Here is a 13,819-nt window from a genome sequence, read left to right as displayed (position 1 = left end):
ACACTCCTGGCATGGACCTATTCTCAAGCTTGGTTCTTTTTTCAGCTAACACCAATACATAGCACAAGCAACCAAACACTTTCAAGTGTGAAGCAACAAGTTTTTGTCCAAACCAGGCTTCAAAGAGTGTTTTACCTCTAACTACGTTAGTTGGCAGCCTATTCAGCAAGTAGACAGATGTGTTTACAGCCTCAGCCCAAAAATTGTTAGGCATATTGGCCTCAAACAGAAGGCACTTGGCCATATCAAGGATTGTCCTATTCTTCCTCTCACAGATACCATTTTACTGTGGTGTGTAAATAGTTGTCAATTGGTGTTGAATCCCACCTTCATCACAAATCTTTTTAAACCTCTGAGATACATACTCAGTTCCATTATCTAACCTTATGCACTTCAGCTTACAACTGGCTTGGTTATCAGCCAATGCCTTGAATTTGCAAAAAAACTTAGCTACATCTGACTTTTGTTTTAAGAAGCTCACCCAATAAAATCTGGTGCAATCATCAATGAACAGTGCAAAGTACCTGCTTCCATTCAAAGAGGTAGTCTTCATAGGTTCACAGATGTCTATATGAACCAGTTGGAGCCTCTCTTGAGCTCTTCAAGCTTTGTTGATAAGAAAAGGCAGTTTGGTATGCTTGCCAAGTTGACAAACCTCACATACATCATTCTTGAGCTCGATCCTGGACATGTCTTCAACTAAGCTCATTTTGTGCAGCAAGCTTAGTGACTTATAGTTCACATGCCCCATTCTCTTGTGCCACAAACATGATTCATCAGCTAGAGCAGTATGTGCCTTAGCTTGTAACTGATTCACATCTAAAATGAAGGACCTATCATATATAGCTACTGTTACTAGCTTCTGACCAAAAAAGTCCTTAATCATACATGTTTTTCCTTCAAAAATAAGGGAGTAACCCTTCTCCAACAACTGACCAACACTAAGTAAATTTTGGTCAATGTCAGGTACATAAATAACCATAGAGATAGTCTTGTTACCTGACTGAGTATAAATCATAGCGTTGCCCTTGCCTTTGGCCTCTAAAAGCTCACCGTTGCCAATTCTGACTTTGGACATAAAACTGGTGCCTAACTCCTTAAACATACTTTTGTCTGAAGTTATATGATGAGTGTAGCTACTATCAATTAGCCAATTCTTGCTGACCTTACTCGAACTTGCAAAACAAGAGGTTGTGAAGACATGCTCTTCCAGTGCTTCCACATCCTCAACAGCTTGAGCTTGGTTTTGGTTCTGTGGTTGTGCTTTTGGATTATTTTTGCACACTTTTTCAATGTGTCCAAGCTGTTTGTAGCCTCTACAATGAATGTCTGGTCTGTACCAATAGTATTTTTCAAGGTGAGTAGTCTTCTTGCAATGAGTACAAGGTGGAAACTTCTTTTTGGTAGCATCATTCTTCCCTTTCTCTTTCTTTTCTAGCCAAGGCTTCTTGCCTTTGTAACTTGAGCTTAAGCTTGAGTTCTCTCTGCTTCTGGCCTGAAAAGCTCCCTCAGAGTACTCCTCCATTCTGTTTGCTCTTCTTTACTCTTGTGCATAGAGAGCATTTATCAGCTCTGTCAAGGAAATGACTGATAGGTCCCTCGAGTCTTCCAAAGAAAAATTTTTTGATTCATACTTCTCTGGTAAGGTTGTTATGACTTTTTCAACTATCCTCTTGCCACTAAATTCATCTCCAAGCTATCTTATATTGTTGACTGTGGCCATAATCCTGTCAGCATACTGCTTGATGGTTTCTGAATCCTTCATTCTTAGATTCTCAAAGTCCCTTCTCAAATTAATCAGTTGTTGCTGCCTGATCTTGTCTGACCCTTGAAACTCCTCCTTGAGTTTGTCTCAGGCCTGCTTTGGAGAGTCACAAGCAATTATCCTTGTGAAGATGACATCTGAAACTCCACTCTGAAGGCACGACATAGCCTTCTACTTCTTGGCAATGTCCTCATTATGCTGCTTGATTTGAGCTATGGTCGGATTAGCTCTCAAGGGAGGTGGCTCTATGTCATTTAGAACAACATTCCACAGGTTATGTGCCTACAGATATGTCTTCATTTTCACAGCCCAAATATTGTAGTTTTCACCAGCAAAAACAGATGGTGGTGGTGAAAAACTCATATTTGCAGCAACCAAACAAGCCAACAAAAATAGCTCCTGCTTCTTTTCTTTCAAACACTAGTCACTCACAAATAAAACACAACCAAGGCCCTCAAAGACAACAGGCTCTTGATACCATTTGTTGGGTTTTTTTATCACAAAACAAAAAAACAAAAGAACTAAAATTTGTGTTGAAAGATGAAAAGTAAAAGCAAAACTCAGATGTTGAAGGAGAAACAAAAAGTTGACTTCTCTCTTTCATATCTTTTGTTAAGAAAAAAAGGTACATATATAACTATTACATTGGAAAGGCAATAAATTTTTGGTTAAAAGTAACTTGCACAAAAATAGCTCAATAGTAACCTGCTGACTGTCTAAAGCTGCTTAGGTTGACTAAACTTTATCCAGGAAAAAAGTTGTCAGATCAAATACAGGTCACTTGTTACACAAAAATACTTTATCCGGATAACATTTGGTACTTTTGCTTATTGCTGTATTTCATTCGGGTAACGTACATATGCTATTTGTTGCCACCTTTTAACAATATCTGATGGATGAAGGTCAAGTAGATGACTAAAGTCAATTTGAATTTGGTTGTCTTGTGGATGAACCATGATTGTGTGGGAAAACAAATCAAGAAATGCTCAGATCTAGGAAGCAAACAGATCTTAAACGAAGTAGAAGAAAGAACGTTAACAAGCTGAACCACTATGACAAAGGGTAGCAAGTTAAATTGAGTTAAACCATTGGCGATGGCTCTGATACTATGTCAACTGGTGGCTAACGATCGGTGCCGACTGGTAGTCGATGATCGAAAAATAGTGTACATAATAGAGGAAGACAGTAGCTGAATAAATTCTCTGGATTTTTTCTCTTATTAATTACAAAGCAGGGTTAATGCTTATAAATACATTGTTTCGCATAACTAACTATCTAATTACTACTTAACTAACTACAACTACCTGCTAACCAAATAACAGATAACTAATTAACAGATTTTCAACAGCATTCATGTCACTGTCTATTAGCACATTGGCAGGCTTGATATCTCTGTGAATGATGACTTGTACCCATTTCTGATATGCCCAAATTGTTGGACACGCCCTCAAAGTTCAAAAAGCCATGAGCAAACAAAGCATAAAGCTTTTCAATCACAAGGAAATAATTTGATAGTTCTCAACCAAGGGATCTCGCGAAAGAAACATCTTTAAACCCAGTATACAACCTTGAACTCAAAAACTTAACTCAAAACACCCACTAATTAGCACAATAATCCCTTTCAAAGGTGCATGAATGGCTAAATAGAAGCAACAGTCACTCATTCCCGGTACATGGTAAGAGGGACTTGCACGTTAATCATCTCTATTGACTAGCATTTCTATGAAGAAGTAGTTTGCATAACGAATTGCATAACGAAATCCCTTCCACAGTGGCACTACTACAAGTCCCTAAGTATCAAAAGCAATATACTACTAAAGTGAATCTGTGATAGTAGTCAAAAAGCCACTAGGTAATAAAGTGAGCTTTTCACCCTTTCTTGGTAGTCCAAAATTATTTATATTTGGTACTAATTTAATTGATTTGCTCCAACTCAACTCGAATTTCATTCCACTTGACTCAAATTAAAAAAAAATCAAATCAAATTAGGATGATAAAATAGAATTCATCAACTCAACTAACTTAAAATATTTTTACTTGATTCAACTAGATTCGATCAAACTCTCACCCTTAAATAAGCAAAGGTTTTATGAGCCGAGCCAGGTTGAGTCTGTATGTGATACTAGCACTCTTTTGTTTACTTGAGCTCAGTTTGGTCCAAAATATAGGCTTCAAATTTTGTTCAAACCCATCCACATTTGTAAATGGCTAATTTAAATTTATTTTAAGTTTGCCCATATTATTTTTTTAAGGTCCATATTATTTTTTAAAAAATATTTTTATTTAATATTTAATAATCTTTTTTTTCCTTTTATTAGAATTTTAAACTTAACACCTGTTAGGACTAAGGTTGTCTAAGCACTAAAAACTCGATGTCTAATCAGTTAAGACCTAATCAATCCAGATGTTGAGACAACCTAAATGTTTTATTGACATATTAAAATTTTTAGAGTCTTGTACTTTTATTCAAATCCTCCCATATTTAGAGGGGATATTTGAGGTTGGGCGAATAGACCCACCCTTAAATAGGTTTATTTCCAAATTAATCATAATATTGAATTTTAACTTTGAGATATAACTCCACAAGTAGACAAAAAAAAAACGAAACGAGTCGTACAAAATTATTGTTCAAGTGATAAAGGACTTGATATGAAGTCTTTAATTAAAACCTGTTTCAGGTAGATGTGCAAAAGGTAGGGTCAGGCTGAAGCATATGTATAGTATTAGCAGAACTCATGCTTGCTCAAATCCAACTTGGCTTAGCTGTAAAAATTATTCAAGTCATGCTTATATTTTAAATGAGACTAATATTTTTATTTAAATTATATTTTTTTAAATATTAAACCTTATTTTTTAAATTTAATATTTTTATTCAAACTTTCCAAAAATCGAAAATTAAATTTATTTTATAAGTAGATTCATATATATATATAAACACAACTCCTATAAAAGTTTTAGGGAAATAAATAGTATGAAAATATAACTTTACATTTCTGATTCTGTAGGTGAATATAGATAAAATAAGCTAAATAAAATGGCAAAATAAGTATTGTGAAATTTAAATAATAATAAGAAATAGTTAATGTTGTCTCTAAAATTTACATTTAAATATTTTTTAATAATAATAATAAATGGCACATAAACAAAAAATTGAACCCAAATTAGGAACAAATTTGATTCCCTTTTAGACATGTTTTCCCTTAGATTTACCTTAATTGAGTGTTGTTAGAAAAATTGTGTAGTAAGATCAACTTGTTGCAGCTTCAAATGTGCATCACCCTACTCTAGCATTAGATTGGCAAACCTGTTTACCATATTAATATCAGTTTTATAGCTTCATCTTGCTTCGTGACTTTGTTTGCCTTTTCAAGTTCACCAATCAAATCTTTAATTGCTACCTGAATTAAATATCTCATATGAATTATAATTATGGCAGCCAATCATTCTTTTACGGGTAATTTTCATTTTTCAAAAAAAAAAATGCTTAATGCACAAAGTGCCCCCTAAAGTATACCAATTTTTTCAGTTTAGTACATAAAGAATTTTGTATAACGGTTCATTACTTAATATTTATTTTCAGTGTTAACACCATTAAGAACAAACTCCAACCAACCAAAAGCTACCATGCTAGGCGTTCTAGTAAAATCACTTAAAAGAGATCTCTGAAATATTTTTTAAAAAAAGAGGGCAACGATTTTGGCCCAACATTTCTTGGATATTTGGTATATTATTCGATTTTGCTTAATTATGATGTTTCATGTTATTAATTATTATAATTGTATTTTACTTATTACACTTTAAAAAATAAAATAAAATATAATTTAAAAATATATTTATAAAATAAACCTTTAAAATATATTATCAGGTCATTAACATAAAATAATATCTTTATTTTACTTCTTCAATTAACCATTAAGCTTTTTTTTATTAGTGATTTCTTTTCTCCGTCACAAATTTTTATTAAAAAAAAATTTAATGTCTGTTTTTTAGTTTGATACTTAATTGTTTTTTATCATTTTAATATTTAAATTATCATTCTATTATTCGGTTTAGTCCAAATTTTTATATTTAAATTATTTTTCTATTACTCAGTTTAGTTCAATATTTGTGATGGTATTAAAAAATCAGTTCGACCTGTGATATTATGTCACTTAGCTCATCCAATCAATTAGAATATATCATGTGGCATTAAGTTTATTAAAATTAAAAAATTTGCAGGGAAGGATAATGGTCGTTTCTAAGCAATTTCTCAATAACCTATTGATTTTCCAAAGGAATGCGCGTAGGTGTGGAGATTGTTGTTGTTTTTTTTTTTTTTTTGGGGGGAGGGGGTGGTCATAAATGAGTGATACATTTTAGTCGACCATCAAACAACAAAGAATTCGGCTGGCAACAAAACGTAATGAATGATGTCACCTTCACCAATTATTTTTCTTATCATAAAGGCAAAACAATTTCCTTCCACTCAAAATAAACAAGGCATAAGTATTATGTCCTCAATCTTTATAAAAAATTTATTAAGTTTAACTTTGCACTTAATTTTTCGTCTCTTTTTAATTTTATTAACATGACTTATGTCACGAGATTAGACTTTTCGTCTCGCAATCTGTGCGGTCTTAGGTGATTCGTTCGTCCAAACTCGTCTAAGTCGGCTTTTTCTCGTATAAAGATTCCTTAAGAACTCTTCCAAGGCACCAATTGTATAGCGGAAGCAATTTATGCCAAAAGAAGCAACCAAAAGAACAACAGAAAGGGACGCACACAAAGTGTTTGAATAAATGCTCTTTATTCTCTTATTCACAAAGAATAATGAAACAATGTAATGGAGTGAGTACAAATGAGGGGGAGGCTCTCTATTTATAGTTGAGCTCTCCCAAAATCGACGGTTAAGATACATTTACATCAACGGACGAGATTAACCATATCCCATGATTTAAGAGATTTACAAGATATTGTCATATCAAATCCTATCTAATCTTTACAATATATGATTCTCTCTATCTTTTAACATTAGTTACCATAATTGCCTAAGTTGCCATATCTTCGCTATCGAGCCAACCAGGCTTCAATCTGACAGGCTTCTCTAACAATTCCTTGAATCAGGCTAGTTCTCGTGGGCCAAATAATCCCCATTTAAGCAATAGACCTCCATCAGATGCATTTGATGCGATGGTCACGGACTTTGAACTCTGACCTGTGACATTCTCCCCCACCCATTCTCGCAACGTCGTCACTGCGACTCCCGAATGGCACTGACTTGATTCGCCTCAATCTCGTCTTGACGCCTTAGCTTTTCCCTTCCTTCAGGACTTTTACCTCGGCTTCCATCGCTTTTTAACTCGAGCCGTCCTACTCGTTGATACATCTCGACGACAAGGAGTTATGTCACTCCTTTGCCCACATTCTAACTCCCCTCGAATAGAATCCTCGTGATTCACAACACTCGACTTCGCTTTGCCTACAGTCTCTCAGCCTTCTTGCTCAAGAATTTCGAAAGGGACTCTACGTTCTTGCCAAGTCAATAAGTTAGAATGCAATACACTATCAGAGTGTTTGGAATGTACCTTTGCATTTACTCAGGTCAACTGTCCCACATGTATCATTTTTTTCTTTAAATTCCGATGCACCACCCGACTTGAGCCAATTTCTATGCTTCACTCGACTTGAGCCTCATTAGCACCAGCTTCACTGTTTTCATCGCAACTTCTTCCTCTAAGTTTAATGACAAACTCACCTCTTCCTTGGGTAGAAGCCCCTCCGACGACTCACCATGCTCGGATGTTGCCTTTCCTTTGACTACGGTTGCTTTAGACAGTTCCGCAACTCATACAGACCACGGCACAAGAAGTATTTTACTCGCTTCTTTTTACTCTTCTTTGCCCTCTTAGCTTCGGCTTTTCCCTTTCTCGAACCAAGCTTCTTGGGCTTCTTGGCTGTTCCATCGTTCCATCGATGACAGACTTCTTCAGACACTTCTGTAACCTATGCGGACCATGACACAAGAAGCATTCCACTGGCTTCTTCTCGCTTTCGGCCTCCTTGTTTTTGACACCCCCTGCACTCAAACCAAGTCTCAAGGCCTTATCCACCGGCTTCTTCTTAAGCGCGAATTTCTTCAGACATTTCTTTAACATTTGTGGACCGTCGCAAAGAAAGCATTTCACCTTGTCCCTTTTTCTCTTGGGTTTTTTCTTCCCAACTCGTGGTTTTCCATTACCACAATTGTCGCCGTTGCCATTGCCATCATCCTTGTCTTCCTTATGATTCCCTTCACATATGCCCCTTTTCTCGAACTTAGAAGACCCAAGCGTGTCTTTCCCTAAACCAAGCTTAACCAATGATTCTGCTATCGTCATGGCTTCTGACAGCTTTTGGACACCTTTTTGTTCCACCTCTTGTCTGACCCACGGCTTCAATCCCTCTTGAAAAGTAAACAATGCTTCTTTCTCGATCACATTTGAAACTTGGAGCATGAGTTCCTTGAACTCTCGAACATACTCCCCCACTGTGCCCCGTTGCATTATCCCTTACAACTTTTCCTGAGCTTCTTCCTCGGCAAACTCTGGGTAAAATTGTCCCTTCAACTCATATTGGAACTCTTGCCACGTTCCAATCTCACCTTGGCTTTTATCTGTGGTCCTACCTCGCCACCATAAAAGCGCAATATCAGTAAGAAATAATGAAGCAGTATTTACCTTACCCGCATCATCCACGATGCCTTTGGCATGGAAGTAGTTTTCCATCCTCCACAGGAAATTGTCCACATCGCATGCAGACCTTGTCCCCACAAACTCTTTCGACTTCGGGACATACTCGTTATTAAGTACTGCACTTTCCACTCCTTCCCCCACTGCTGCTCGACATAAGGCCAACTCTCCCTCAAGCTCCTCTATTCTTGTACTCAAAGCCAGCGTCCTGGTCATTGTTTCCTCCTTCAAAGCCTTCACCATGGCTTCGAGAGAATCATTTCTCTCCGTCAGCTTTTTCCTTTGGGAATCTAGCAGCTCTTGCATGCTATCCCTTTGGGAAGTGAGACACATGGTCACAAAGTCCCTGGACTGTTCCCTCAAGTCATCAATTTTTTCCCCAAGCACATTATTTGACTCTCTTGCATCCTCCATGGACTCTTCAAGTTTACCCACGCGTACCTCTACTGTCGACAGCATCTCCCTCAAAGACTTTCTCGCCTACCTTTGTTCGAACTCTTCTTTCAACATCCTCACGGTACCTTCGAACCAATAGCTCGGATACGACTTGTCACAAGGCCAGACCTTTCTCTCATAATCCGTGGGGCCTTAGGCGATTTGCTTGTCCAAACTCGCCTAAGTCAGCCTATTCTCGTATGAGGATTCCTTAAGAACTCCTCCAAGGCACCAATTGTATAGCGGAAGCAATTTATGCCAAAATAAGCAACCAAAAGAACAACAGAAAGGGACGCACACAAAGTGTTTGAGTAAATGCTCTCTATTCTCTTATTCACAAAGAATAATGAAACAATGTAATGGAGTGAGTACAAATGAGGGGGAGGCTCTCTATTTATAGTTGAGCTCCCCAAAACTGACAGTCAAGATACATTTACATCAACGGAAGAATTAACCATATCCCATGATTTAAGGGATTTATAAGATATTGTCATATCAAATCCTATCTAATCTTTACAAGATATGATTCCCTCTATCTTTTAAGATTAGTTACCATAATTGCCTAAGTTGTCATATCTTCACTATCGGGCCAACCAGGCTTCAGTCTGACAGACTTCTCCAACAGTTCCTTGAATCGGATCAGTTCTCGTGGGCCAAATGATCCCTATCTAAGCAATAGACCTCCATTGAATGCATTTGGTGCAATGGTCACGGGCTTTGAACTTTGACCTGTAACACTTACACGTAGATTGTTAAGATGATTCTCATATTAAAGACATTTTAAAGTCTTCCTAGTCTTTATGATGGACATTAGTGGAGAAAATCAACCTAATATTAGTCAAACATAGAGAATTTTTTTTGGATAAATTACACAATTAGTCATTAAATTATGGATAAATTTTTGTTTTTGTTATTTAATTAAAAAATTACAATTTGATCATTAAATTATTCAAATATTTTTATTTAACTTATTGAACTATTAAAATTTTTTTATTTAAGACACTAGACTGTTGAGATTTTTTTTTAAGTTCAACCAACGAGCTCCAAGCAACAATTTATTGATCGGTACAATAGATCAACACCCATCGACGAGTAAAAGAACATACTTTAGATCCAAGTCAGTCTAATAGTTAGTGTTGGAGATCAAAGAAAAAAACTGTTTGAATTTTGGTTACCAGATTCGTGATGTGTAAAGTTGTTTCATGAAAAAACTGAATTGTATAAGAGAAGGAAAAAGAGAGTTTTTTATTGGTGCAAGTAGTGTGAACAAAAAAAAACATATAGCATTATTTTAACGGCCAATGACTTAAATGATAACTTTTAAATAGTTCAATGACCAAATTATAATTTTTTTAGTTAAATCATAATTTACCCACTTTTTTTATGGTAGGAAATAATTGTAGGAGTAATTTAACATAACTGAAAATGAGCTTCAGTATGTTTGGATTGAAAAATTTCAAAATTTGTTAATACCTTTAAGAGAGGATTTTAATAAATCAATTTTTTTTTCAAATTCTATCTGGTGGTTTTCAAAATTTCTCCTAATTTTATTTCTAGAACAAATGGTTTCAAAACCTAAACTTAAAAAAAATATATTTTTATTTAATTCAAATATATATTTTAAAATTTTATTTTATTAAAACTATTAATAATTTTTTAAAATACAATGAATCCATATTTAATATTTATATATATATTAATATAATTATTATTTTTTATAATTATTATTTTTCATTTGTAAAATGCTAATAACTAATTTTTTTCTAAACAAATTATTTTTTAAAACAAAGTAATTACGAATACTACTATTTTGAATTTATAAATTCTAAAATACTAAAATTTTAAAAATATAAAAAAAATTAATATTCTTCATCTAAATACACTTTAAATATTTCAATAGAAAAACACCGATTTATCTCAACTGTTGAATTTTAAAAACAAAATTAAATATTATATAATATTTAAAATATAAAAATTAATATATTCAAAAAAATAATTATCCAAAATTTTAAAATTTTAAAAATTTTAAAAAGTTCCTGAAAATACAATAAATTATAAATATTTTTAAAATTTTTAAAAGTTAAAAATAAATAATTAAAAAATAGACTCTAAAAAATAAAAAAATTTATAAAATGAAAATAAAAATTCCAAAAATTTGAGAATCGCAAAAAATTGGATAAAATGCTAAATTACAAAATATAATCCTAAATGGTAATTGCATGGACAGCAACACTATGCTACTTATGATTCTTAAATATTATACAAAACCCTATTAGCATTACTTATTGTAAGCAGTGGGGTACAAACCACACTACCCGATTTGGAAGGCTTTAAAATTTTATTTAATTTTTACAATCATAATTCTTAAAGAAAAACCCCATATTTTCCCACTTCACCTACCGTGAGAAACAAATGCTTCTGTAATTGTTAATGAAGGAACGGTGTTTCTCTCGGCTGTTAACTCATTAAGAGCGTCCACTTCATTTGATCCTGTTGGGAATTCTCGAGCTTTGATAACAGAGCTCAAGTCTTCGGGCAGTGAAGCAACACCTTCCAAATATAATATAACGCTGGACATGCTAGGCCTACCGGCTGCCACCGGGTGTGAGCAAAGCAACCCAAGCTTCAACACCAACTCAGCTTGTTGTCCCACAAATCTCTTCTCCAACCTCTTATCAATAGTCGCCAAAATGTCTCCTTTATCCCAGCAATCCGTTATCCAGTCTGCAAGAAATGCTTCCTCTGGTGGCGCTCGTGGTTCGATCGGCTTTCTACCACATGCAGCTTCAAGCATGAATATTCCAAATGCATATATATCAGTGCTTGTGTTTGCTTTCCCTTCTCTTGCGAGCTCAGGAGCCATGTAACCAAGCGTACCAGCTACATGCGAGGTTTGAGGATCATTTCCAAGGTCGCATAGCTTTGCCAGGCCGAAATCTCCTAGTCGGGCGTTCATGTCACCGTCTATCAGCACATTGGTAGGCTTGATATCTCTGTGAATGATGACTTGCATCCATTGCTGGTGGAGATAGAACAACGCGGACGCTACGTCCTTGATGATCTTAAACCTTTGTGTCCAATTAAGACTGCTATTAGGTTGATGATCTTAAACCAAAAGCAACTCGTTCTTGCGCCTGCAATAACCGAGAAGTCGAACCAAATTCGGATGCCTGAGGCGACCGATGGTTGCAATCTCAGCCACGAATTCCCTCATACCTTGCCTTGAATCATGAGAGATCCTTTTGACGGCAATTTGTATGTTGGAAGAGGGTAAAACACCCTTATACACCCTACCAAATCCACCTCTCCCTAGAACTTCCTTTTCTTTAAACCCCTTTGTAGCTTTGAATAGATCTTTATAAGAGAATCTATGAGGCCCGTACTGAACCTCCCAATCCTCCAGAATCTCCATGAATCTCTTCTTCCTTGAGATCAACACAAACCCGAAAACCAATACGAGGACTAAAGTGAGACCTGTGAAAGAAAGGGTGAAAGCCAAAATCCTCTTCAATTGCTTGATTCCTCGATTATTATCATTATCATATCGTGGAATTTTTGGAAGGTGAGACAAATCTAGCTCCTCAGCTGAGCCATTCATCTTGAAACTCCATGCCAATATGTAGTGTGATGATAGAATCGAACCTGCGGAGGATGAGAAACCTACATACATAGTCATAAATATACGGAGACAAATCCCGTTTGAAGGATAAAAGTGGGGTTTTTGGCTTTGATATATTGATTGGATACAACGTAACATTGAGTTGTTTTTTCATCCCATTGTATTCAACCCAAATCTGCAGTGGATCTCCGCTTATAAGGGCGACATTTATGAACTTGCCTTCATCAGTGAAATACCCTGCAGGAGCAGATACCATTGAGTTTAGGCCATTGATATCGATGCCAACATGGTTATTGTTTATGTCATCGAATTCGCTGCTCATAATTGTGTCCAGCTCAACCACAACAATATGATTTGAGCTGTCACCGTTGTTTGATTGATTGAAAAGACCAAGATACTGGCTGGGAAGAGCTCCAGGAATTCTATTATTAGGCAAGATTAAAAAGGCTAATCCATGGCCAGACAAAGTAGGGTATTCCTCCGGTACAATTGCAAAAAAGAATGTGGTCGAAAAAGAGAAAACACTACCATTTGTGGAGTTCTTGAATTGGATTGGATTCTTGTAGAAGATGTGACCTGTTGATTGGATTGTAGAATTAGTCAGTTTAAAGAGCCCACTTGAATCTACGCCTGCAACTCCATCAACATTCAAGTAACCATTGAAACTGAACTGACCCTGATTGATATCTGAAGATGCAAGGTTCAGGAGGAAAAGCAACACAAGCATGATCAAGCAAGACATCATTACACACACAAAAAAAAAAAAAATAGAGATTGAGGGATCTAGTCAGTTTTGTTGGGTACACAAGTTATTCTGCACCATTAGTCCAATATAAATACAAAAAAAAAAAACCAAAATACCATTGTCTTAATCGACTTCATTAAGGCCTCAAAGAAATTTCCGGGGTTTTACCGGTCAGTGGAAAGGAAATTGCTTGCCTTTTAAGATGATAAGATGAAATTATTTGGTAAACGTGATGTTATCATCTGATAATGAAACACTCTAAATTTCGTTGACAATTCTTTACCTCTAATATATATATATTAAAAATATTTAAATTTATATTTATGTTGTTTTTCATATGGTAATAATATTCAGAATATTATATAAAAAATAAAAATGGTACAGATTGTCACATTTTTGTATCTTTTAAAAATATTTTTATTTATATATATTTAAATTATTATCTAAGTTGGTGTGACAAATATACAAAGTACGTTATATTATTAAATTTTTTTATCTTTTCATATTTTGTACAAAAATTAATAAAAACTTAACTCAACACACAATAA

General features: G+C 35.1%; 1 pseudogene; it reads right to left on the bottom strand.

The window, feature by feature from the left end:
• Positions 1-11,112: 11,112 nt before the first annotated feature.
• On the bottom strand, positions 11,113-13,367 carry LOC107962840 (L-type lectin-domain containing receptor kinase V.9-like; annotated as a pseudogene).
• Between the last annotated feature and the right edge of the window lie 452 nt (positions 13,368-13,819).

Source organism: Gossypium hirsutum, chromosome A11 (genome assembly GCF_007990345.1).
Source record: "Gossypium hirsutum isolate 1008001.06 chromosome A11, Gossypium_hirsutum_v2.1, whole genome shotgun sequence".
Taxonomy (NCBI): domain Eukaryota; kingdom Viridiplantae; phylum Streptophyta; class Magnoliopsida; order Malvales; family Malvaceae; genus Gossypium; species Gossypium hirsutum.
The sequence above is the reverse complement of the archived record's forward strand: the minus strand, read 5'-3'. Positions and strand labels throughout refer to the sequence as shown.